This window comes from Loxodonta africana, chromosome 1, assembly GCF_030014295.1.
Source record: "Loxodonta africana isolate mLoxAfr1 chromosome 1, mLoxAfr1.hap2, whole genome shotgun sequence".
Lineage (NCBI taxonomy): Eukaryota > Metazoa > Chordata > Mammalia > Proboscidea > Elephantidae > Loxodonta > Loxodonta africana.
Genome location: NC_087342.1, coordinates 112,772,575 through 112,783,754, shown reverse-complemented (window position 1 = coordinate 112,783,754; position 11,180 = coordinate 112,772,575).

Below are 11,180 nucleotides of genomic sequence, written 5' to 3'. Positions count from 1 at the left end.
AAGTGTCCACCTGATACAAGTAGCTCATTCTTCATCAGCATCTCTCTCCTACCCACTGTCCAGTCCCTTCCATGTCTGATGAGTTGTCTTCGGGCATGGTTCCTGTACTGGGCCAACAGAAGGTTTGGGGACCATGACCGCCGGGATTCCTCTAGTCTCCGTCAGATCATTAAGTCTGGTCTTTTTATGAGAATTTGGGGTCTGCATCCCACTGATCTCCTGCTCCCTCAGGGGTTCTCTGTTGTGCTCCCTGTCAGGGCAGTCATCGATTATGGCCGGGCACCAACTAGTTCTTCTGGTCTCAGGATGATGTAGGTCTCTGGTTCATGTGGCCCTTTCTGTCTCTTGGGCTCTTAGTTATCGTGTGACCTTGGTGTTCTTCATTCTCCTTTGATCCAGGTGGGTTGAGACCAATTGATGCATCTTAGATGGCCGAGTGTTAGCATTTAAGACCCCAGACGCCACATTTCAAAGTGGGATGCAGAATGTTTTCATAATAGAATTTTTTTGCCAATGGACTTAGAAGTCCCCTTAAGCCATAGTCCCCAGACCCCCGCCCTTGCTCCGCTGACCTTTGAAGCATTCAGTTTATCCCAGAAACTTCTTTGCTTTTGGTCCAGTCCAGTTGAGCTGACCTTCCTTGTATTAAGTATTATCCTTCCCTTCACCTAAAGTAGTTCTTATCTACTAACTAATCAGTAAATAACCCTCTCCCACCCTGCCTCCCTCCCCCTCTCGTAACCACAAAAGTATGTGTTCTTCTCAGTTTATACTATTTCTCAAGATCTTATAATAGTGATCTTATACAATATTTGTCCTTTTGCCTCTGACTAATTTCACTCAGCATAATGCCTTCCAGGTTCCTCCACGTTACGAAATGTTTCACAGATTCCTCACTGTTCTTTATCAATGCGTAGTATTCCATTGTGTGAATATACCACAATTTATTTATCCATTCATCCGTTGATGGACACCTTGGTTGCTTCCAGCTTTTTGCTATTGTAAACAAAGCTGCAATAAACATGTGTGTGCATATATCTGTTGGTGTGAAGGCTCTTATTTCTCTAGGGTATATTCCAAGGAGTGGGATTCCTGGGTTGTATGGTAGTTCTATTTTTAACTTTTTAAGAAAACGCCAGATAGATTTCCAAAGTGGTTGTACCATTTTACATTCCCACCAGCAGTGTATAAGAGTTCCAATCTCTCCGCAGCCTCTCCAACATTTATTATTTTGTGTTTTTTGGATTAATGCCAGCCTTGTTGGAGTGAGATGGAATCTCATCGGAGTTTTAATTTGTATTTCTCTAATGGCTAATGATCGAGAGCATTTTCTCATGTATCTGTTAGCTGCCTGAATATCTTCTTTAGTGAAGTGCGTGTTCATATCCTTTGCCCGCTTCTTGATTGGGTTGTTTGTCTTTTTGTGGTTGAGTTTTAACAGAATCATACAGATTTTAGAGATCAGGTGCTGGTTGGAGATGTCATAGCTGAAAATTCTTTCCCAATCTGTAGGTGGTCTTTTTACTCTTTTGGTGAAGTCTTTAGATAAGCATAGGTGTTTGATTTTTAGGAGCTCCCAGTTATCTGGTTTCTCTTCGTCATTTTTGGTAATGTTTTGTATTCTGTTTATGCCTTGTATTAGGGCTCCTAAGGTTGTCCCTATTTTTTCTTCCATGATCTTTATCGTTTCAGTCTTTATGTTTAGGTCTTTGATCCACTTGGAGTTAGTTTTTGTGCGTGGTGTGAGGTATGGGTCCTGTTTCATTGTTTTGCAAATGGATATCCAGTTATGCCAGCACCATTTGTTAAAAAGACTATCTTTTCCCCAATTAACTGACACTGGGCCTTTGTCAAATATCAGCTGCTCATATGTGGATGGATTTATATATCTGGGTTCTCAATTCTGTTCCATTTGTCTATGTGCCTGTTGTTGTACCAGTACCAGGCTGTTTTGACTACTCTGGCTATATAAAAATAGGTTCTAAAATCAGGTAGAGTGAGGCCTCCCACTTTCTTCTTCTTTTTCAGTAATGCTTTACTTATTTGAGGCTTCTTTCTCTTCCATATGAAGTTGGTGATTTGTTTCTCCATCACATTAAAAAATGTCATTGGAATTTGGATCGGAAGTGCATTGTATGTATAGATGGCTTTTGGTAGAATAGACATTTTTACTATCCATGAGCAAGGTATGTTTTTCCACTTACGTAGGTCCTTTTTAGTTTCTTGTAGTAGTACTTTGTAGTTTTCTTTATATAGGTCTTTTACATCTTTGGTAAGATTTATTCCTAAGTATTTTATCTTCTTGGGGGCTACTGTGAATGGTATTGATTTGGTTATTTCCTCTTCAATGTTCTTTTTGTTGATGTAGAGGAATCCAAGTGATTTTTGTATGTTTATCTTATAACCTGAGACTCTACCAAACTCTTCTATTAGTTTCAGTAGTTTTCTGGAGGATTCCTTAGGGTGTTTTTGTGTATAAGATCATGTTATCTGCAAACAGAGATAATTTTACTTCCTCCTTGCCAATCCGGATGCCCTTTATTTCTTTGTCTAGCCTAACTACTCTGGCTAGGACCTCTAGCACAATGTTGAATAAGAGCGATGATAAAGGGCATCCTTGTCTGGTTCCCGTTCTCAAGGCTCTCTCCATTTAGAGTGATGTTGGCTGTTGGCTTTGTATAGATGCCCTTTATTATGCTGAGGAATTTTCCTTCAATTCCTATTTTGGTGAGAGTTTTTATCATGAATGGGTGTTGGACTTTGTCAAATGCCTTTTCTGCATCAATTGATAAGATCATGTGGTTTTTGTCTTTTGTTTTATTTATATGGTGGATTACATTAATGGTTTTTCTAATATTAAACCAGCCTTGCATACCTGGTATAAATCCCACTTGGTCGTGGTGGATTATTTTTTTGATATGTTATTGAATTCTATTGGCTAGAATTTTGTTGAGGATTTTTGCATCTATGTTCATGAGGGATATAGGTCTGTAAATTTCTTTTTTTTGTGATGTCTTTACCTGGTTTTGGTATCAGGGATATGGTGGCTTCACAGAATGAGTTAGGCAGTATTCCGTCATTTTCTATGCTTTGAAATACCTTTAGTAGTAGTGGTGTTAACTCTTCTCTGAAAGTTTGGTAGAACTCTGCAGTAAAGCCATCCGGGCCAGGGCTTTTTTTTGTTGGGAGTTTTTTGATTACCGTTTCAATCTCTTTTTTTGTTATGAGTCTACTTAGTTGTTCTACTTCTGATTGTGTTAGTTTAGGTAGGTAGTGTTTTTCAAGGAATTCATCCATTTCTTCTAGGTTTGCAAAGTTGTTAGAGTACAATTTTTCATAATAATCTGATATGATTCTTTTAATTTCCGTTCCGTCTGTTGTGCTGTGGCCCATCTCGTTTCTTATTCAGGTTATTTGTTTCCTTTCCTGTATTTCTTTAGTCAGTCTGGCCAATGGTTTATCAATTTGGTTAATTTTTTCAAAGAACCAGCTTTTGGCTTTGTTAATTCTTTCAATTGTTTTTCTGTTCTGTAATTCATTTAGTTCAGCTCTAATTTTTATTATTTGTTTTCTTCTGGTGCCTGATGGATTCTTTTGTTGCTCGCTTCCTATTTGTTAAAGTTGTAGGGACAGTTCTGTGATTTTGGCTCTCTCTTCTTTTTGTATGTGTGCATTTATCGATATAAATTGGCCTCTGAGCACTGCTTTTGCTGTGTCCCAGAGGTTTTGATAGGAAGTATTTTCATTCTCGTTGCATTCTATGAATTTCTTTATTCCCTCCTTAATGTCTTCTATAACCCAGTCTTTTTTCAGCAGGGTATTGTTCAGTTTGTGTTTGATTTCTTGTCCCTAATTTTTCTGTTATTGATTTCCACTTTTATGGCCTTGTGGTCTGAGCAGATGCTTTGTAATATTTTGATGTTTTGGATTCTGCAAAGGTTTGTTTTATGACGTAATATGTGGTCTATTCTAGAGAATGTTCCATGTGCGCTAGAAAAAAAAGTATACCTTGCAGCAGTTGGGTGGAGAGTTCTGTATAAGTCAATGAGGTCAAGTTGGTTGATTGTAGTAATTAGGTCTTCGTGTCTCTATTGAGCTTCTTACTGGATGTCTTGTCCTTCTCCGAAAGTGGTGTGTTGAAGTCTCCTACTATAATTGTGGAGGTGTCTATCTCACTTTTCAGTTCTGCTAAAATTTGTTTTATGTATCTTGCAGCCCTGTCATTGGGTGCATAAATATCTAATATGGTTATATCTTCCTGGTCAATTATCCCTTTTATCATTATGTAGTGTCCTTCTTTATCCTTTGTGATGGATTTAATTTTAAAGTCTATTTTGTCAGAAATTAATATTGCTCCTCCTGCTCTTTTTTGCTTATTGTTTGATTGATATATTTTTTTCCATCCTTTGAGTTTTAGTTTGTTTGTGTCTCTAAGTCTAAGGTGTGTCTCTTGTAGGCAGCATATAGACGGGTTGTGTTTCTTTATCCAGTCTGAGACTCTCTGTCTCTTTATTGGTGCATTTAGTCCATTTACATTCAGCGTAATTATAGATAAGTATTTTTATGTGTTTAGTGCTGTCATTTTGATGCCTTTTTGTGTGTGTTGTTGACAGTTTCATTTTTCCACTTACTTTTTTGTGCTGAAACGTTTTTCTTTGTAACTTGTGTGTTCCTCATTTTCATAGTATTTGACTTTATGTTTGCTGAGTCGTTACGTTTTTCTTGGTTTTTATTTTGAGTTATGGAGTTGTTATACCTCTTTGTGGTTACCTTAATATTTACCCCTATTTTTCTAAGTAAAAACCTAACTTGTATTGTCCTATATCGCCTTGTATCCCTCTCCATATGGCAGTTCTATGCCACCTCTATTTAGTCCCTCTTCTTGATTATTGTGATCTTTTACATATTGACTTCAATGATTCCCTGTTTTGAGCAGTTTTTTCTTTTTATCCAGTCTGTGACTCTCTGTCTCTTTATTGGTGCATTTAGTCCATTTACATTCAGGGTAATTATAGATAAATAAGTTTTTAGTGCTGTCATTTTGATGCCTTTTTATGTGTGTTGTTGACAATTTCATTTTTCCACATACTTTTTTGTGCTGAGGCGTTTTTCTTAGTAAATTGTGAGATCCTCATTTTCACAGTGTTTGACTTTATGTTAGTTGAGTCGTTACGTTTTTCTTGGTTTTTGTCTTGAGTTATAGAGTTGTTATACCTTTTTGTGGTTACCTCATTATATACCCCTATTTTTCTAAGTAAAAACCTAACTTGTATTGTTCTATATCGCCTTGTATCACTCTCCATATGGCAGTTCAATGCCTCCTGTATTTAGTCCCTCTTTTTGATTATTGTGATCTTTTACCTATTGTCTTCCATGATTCCCTGTTATGTGTATTTTTTTTTTAATTAATCTTAATTTGTTTGTTTTTGTGATTTCCCTATTTGAGTTGATATCAGGACGTTCTGTTTTGTGACCTTGTGTTGTGCTGATATCTGATATTATTGGTTCTCTGACCAAACAATATCCTTTAGTATTTCTTGTAGCTTTGGTTTGGTTTTTGCAAATTCTCTAAACTTGTGTTTGTCTGTAAATATCTTAATTTCGCCTTCATATTTCAGAGAGAGTTTTGCTGGATATATGATCCTTGGCTGGCAGTTTTTCTCCTTCAGTGCTGTGTATATGTCATCCCATTGCCTTCTTGCCTGCATGGTTTCTGCTGAGTAGTCTGAACTTATTCGTATTGATTCTCCCTTATAGGAGACCTTTTTTTTATCCCTGGCTGCTGTTAAAATTTTCTCTTTATCTTTGGTTTTGGGAAGCTTGATGTTAGTATGTCTTGGTGATTTTCTTTTTGGATCAATCTTAAATGGGGTTCGATGAGCATCTTGGATAGATATCCTTTCGTCTTTCATGATGTTAGGGAAGTTTTCTGGCAACAGATCTTCAACTATTCTCTCTGTGTTTTCTGTCGTCCCTCCCTGTTCTGGGACTCCAATCACACGCAAGTTATTCTTCTTGATACAGTCCCACATGATTCTTAGGGTTTCTTCATTTTTTAAATTCTTTTATCTGATTTTCTTTTTCGGCTAGATTGGTGCTAATTCCCTGGTCCTCCAGATCTCCCAGTCTGCATTCTAATTGCTCGAGTCTGCTTCTCTGACTTCCTGTTGCGTTGTCTAATTCTGTAATTTTATTGTTAATCTTTTGGATTTCTGAATGCTGTCTCTCTATGGATTCTTGCAACTTATTAATTTTTCCACTATGTTCTTGAATAATCTTTTATTTCTTCACCTGCTTTATCAGTGTGTTCCTTGGCTTTTTCTGTAGATTGCCTTATTTCATTTCTGAGGTCATCCCTGATGTCTTGAAGCATTCTGTAAATTAGTTTTTTATATTCTGTATCTGGCAATTCCAGGATTGTATCTTCATTTGGGAAAGATTTTGATTCTTTAGTTTGGGGAGTTGTAAAAGCAGTCACGGTCTGCTTCTTTATGTGGTTTGATATTGACTGCTGTCTCCGAGCCATCACTAAGATATTGTAGTGATTTATTCTATATTTGCTCACTGAGTCTTATCTTGTTTTGTTTTCTTTCAATATACGTAGATGGGCTACTAGATTGCGCTGTCTTGAGTGTTGTAGCCCTTGACTCACTTATGTCCTATTACCAGCTGGTTTGGGCTGTTACCAGATATATAAGCCTGAGTCCATTCACTATTCTTGAGTAGAATCTGATTTTTGGTCATCAAGTGTGTGATGCAGACTGTCACCTATCCACCTCGAGAAGTAGTGGTGATAGTTGTGTGTACCAGATTCTAGGAGCAGCTGGGGCTCACACTCTAGGGGGGGCAGGATGCTGACAGGCTTCCCCCAAGTTTCAGTAAGGTAGGTGTGTCTCTATTCCTAAAGCACCTTGGTGGGTGGGCTCTGCAGCTGTAAGTTAGGCCCCCAATGCAAGTACCTCTACAGATTGGTAGGTGTCACCCTCCTTAGACCCCTAAGGCAGGAGGCTAGGTGGTCTGGGGGGAGCTTCAGCCCTCAGTTCCCTGTTGTGGGTCAGTGAGGGCTCTGTTGAATAAGCAGAGATAGCAGACCTGGGAAACTTGGCTTTCCAGTAATCGGCTAAAACAATTGCAGTCAGATCCCTATCAGAAATGCCTTTGCATTATAATAGCCGCCTTTGTTCCCTGTAGGAATGAAAGCCCGAGACTGTGGGTCACATATGCTTGGCTGGAGCTGGTTCTGTGTTTTTAGTCCAATTAGGGAAGGATTTTTGGTCCCTGGGTTTTTTGTAGTTGCTTCTCTCAGGCCAGGAGAATGGTTTAGGAAAAGACAAAAACAAAACGAAAGAAAGAAAACCACAGAGCAGTTTACTTTCTGGCTCAGGAAATTCCAATGTTAATGAAGCCACCTGGGAAGGGGAGGGGAGGGTTCAGATAAATAGGAGAGAGTAGCACCCCAGAATATAGACAAAGTTACTTATCTTGGTTGGGATGACTGTTTTATCTGAGATTCCCGAGGGGCGCGTCGTGGACTGTGTGCACTGGCTGTGTAGAGATTGCCCCCGAGGGTCAGGCCCGTGTCCTGTGCTCGCGCTGTCTCAGAAGCTGCGGTTAGTTCCTCCGCTCCCAGTCCAAAGCCCAGCGCCAAGGTTTCTGGCAGGGACACCACACTTCTGGCTCCAAAACCAGTTGCTTCCTCCCGGTGACTTCTCCTCCTGTCAGCCACGTCGCTGCGCTGCCTGCATGCACTGGCTGGGCTTCCCCTGAGGTCAGTTCAGGGGGTTAGGGCTGCGCCCCGTGATTGTGCCGTCTCAGGATGCCGTGCTCAGCTCCTCTGCTCCCAGTCCAAAGCCCGGCGCCAAGGTTCCCCGGCTGGGACGCTGCACTCCCAGCTCCAAAACCAGTCACTTTCTCCCGGTGACTTCTCCTCCTGTCAGCCATGATGCTGCGCTGTCTGTGCGCACTGGCTGAGCTTCCCCCGAGGTCAGTTCAGGGGGCTAGGGCTGCGCCCCGTGATTGTGCCATCTCAGGGTGCCCTGCTTAGCTCCCCTGAACCCAGTCCCAAGCCCAGCACCAAGGTTTCCTAACTGGGACGCTGGCTCCAGACTCCGAAAACAGTCGCTGCTTCCCCGTGGTTGTTTGTTCTCAGTCTCTGTCACTCAGGTCAACTCTTTAAATCTGTGTTTGTTGGTCAGGGTTCGTAGATTGTCATGTATGTGATCGATTCACTTGTTCTTCCGAGTCTTGTGCAAGAGGGATCCGAGGTAGTGTCTACCTAGTCAGCCATCTTGGCCTCGCCTCCCTAGGATGTAATCTTTATGGGAGCAGATCACCAGGTCTTTTCTCCCTCAGAGGGTCTAGATGGGTTCCAACTGCCAACCTTTCAGACAGTAGTCAAGCAGTGAACCGTTTGCTCCACCCAGGGAACCTTGAACATCTTGTTAAAAAAAAATCCATTGCCATTGAGTTGATTCTGACTCATAGAGGCCCCATAGGACAGAGTAGAACTATAATATTACCATGTGATGCCAGCACTACTGAGGTAGGAGGGTTAAGGAAAAGAGGAAGGTTGGGACTGACTACCTCCTCTTTTTTATCCCATTCTTACAGGTACAGAACAGACTCGAGATCAGAAAAAGCAAAAAGGGCTATCAGAATTGGATTTAGCGCTAAGGTTTCAATCAGAGATTGGAGCTCTTGGGATATTGAAAACTTGGGAAAAGGGGACTAAGCTGTTAATTCTAGCTACCCTGGTACTGAATGATATACTCCATGTGTATTTTTCACCTCCACTACAGTGAAACCTGTGAGAGCTGGAACTCAACAGGACTTCCTTGCTTTTCTGGGTCTCACAAGTTTCCTGCTTTTTTATCAATTCTTTTAGTGGGAAATATTTGAGTTTTCCTTCTCTGAAAGGTCTCTGCCTTACACAGTTTCCTGCTTTCACAGGTTTTACTGTATTTTCATTCTTTCCACTGAAATAATTTTAATGTAACCATCCCAGGCAAGAAAGAATTACCTCTGCACTTGGTGTTATTCTGTTTCATCTGCTGTGTTTTACTGTCAGTTTTATTTTTGTCCCTGGCCCTAGTGTTTATGGAAGCTGGGGATAATGGACACAAAAACTTAGGCATTATCATGGACAATTTAAGGAAATTCCATTTATAGTTATTCCATGTATTTTCTCAAAATTCAAATCACCAAAAGTTAGTGATTAAAAAAGGCAAATGAATAGAATCTACATGTGTACTTATTAGATGAGATTCTGTCCCAGAGACTGTCTGTCCTCCAAGTTGCACTACTTTATCTTGTCCAAAGTTTGAGCAGATTTAATTCTCAATTGTTAATCTCTATTTTAAGAGGTCTTTTAGGAGTCATCGTTAACATTCCTCTCGCACTATACCCTACAGCCGCTAATAACCAAGTCCTGTCAACTTTTCCTCCTACGTAGCTCAGGTAATTGTTCACTTCTCATCAGCCTTATTGCTAGTGTTCAGATCCAAGCTACCAACATCTCTTGCTCACACTTGTGCAATAACCTCTCAAGTGATCTCCCAAACCAATCATCATTCTGCTTAAAACCCTTCAACAGTTTATACATTACATTTAAGAAATTTCTTAAATCAGCATTTAAGGCTCTTATACTGATCTAACCCTTTCCTGGAAATCCTGGTGGTGTAGTGGTTAAGTGCTGTGGCTGGTAACCAACGGGTCGGCAGTTCAAATCCGCCAGGTGCTCCTTGGAAACTCTATGGGGCAGTTCTACTCTGTCCTATAGGGTCACTATGACTCGGAATCGACTGGACAGCATTGTTTTTTTTTTTTTTTAACCCCTTCCTATTTCTTGAGTCCTTTCCCTTCTCCTTGACTTTTACTCCAGACATTTCCCCCACACATTCCTTAAAAGGGTCAGAAACAGGGTTGAAAATTCAGCAGTTATAGCCAATATGGTTATCTGGAAGATAAAAATTAGAAAATCAGCCTATAGGTACAATTTGGTAGGGAAAACATCTCTTTAAAACATGGGGTCCATTATTGTGGTGGAGGTGGAAAACTCAGGAAACAATGAGATAAAGGAATAATTACCCTCAAAGAATTCCAAGCTGACCAAGAGGCTAATTAGCCATAATAACTAACAGTACAGACTTTGGAATCAGACAAATCAGGTTCCGATCATGACTCAGCCACTTAAAACCTATTTAACTTTCAGTGAATCATAACGCCTCTGAGCCAGAATTTTCACAGTAAGACAATACTTCATCCTTCACAAGGATTAAGTTATATACCCTCAGTATTTGGCATAATTTTGGCACACAGTTAAGCTGGAAATAAACAGTAGGTGTATTATTAATATGAGGAAGAAATGAGGCTATAACAATAACATGCATGTACCAGGCAGGAATAAACCATGCCAAAGACAATGAGCACCCCTGGGGCAGAAACTAGACCACATTCTCCCAAAAGGTTTATGGACCCTGGATACTCCTCCCTCTAGCACTAAAAATAAGTATCCAGGTAACCACCAGCTCAGGATGACCTAAGCATATATTCGCTCCCAAGGAGTCTTGTTTTTTATTCAGACAGTGCTCTCCTTCAGATAGTTTGTTTCCTTTTCTCAGAATAAACACCTAAAATTTGGATTTTTCTCTGATTTTTGCAGTCAGGATTCTGTAACCATTGTTGGGATAAGAAACCAGTGTTTTCTAAGTCAGCTTTATCCAGACTAGACAAATCCAACCATTGTTTTTATGCCTGGTTTTACAGGAAATGAATGAATATAGCTTGTGATGTCTATCTCTTCCTTTACTCTCCCTGAAGGACATAAACACAAAAGCGTTTAGAACTCAAATTAAGAAACAAATCATGACAAGATAATAGAATTATGAAAGTATTACTTATTTATTTAAAATTCCTTTCCGAAAAACCAAAAAACCCAAAACCTACATGATTTAGCAAAAAGAACAGTAGATTGGAAATCAAAACAACAGAATATTAGTTCAGTCTCCAGTATTGATTATTTAGATAATTTTGAAGTCACATATTTGCCCTGGTTTTCAAATTCTTTATATGTAATAAAAGGATTAAAGTTTATTATATTATCAAAAATCTATAAGTATATACATATAGAAAATATGAATGGAACACTTATATATACATATATATTTATATGTGCATTTGTA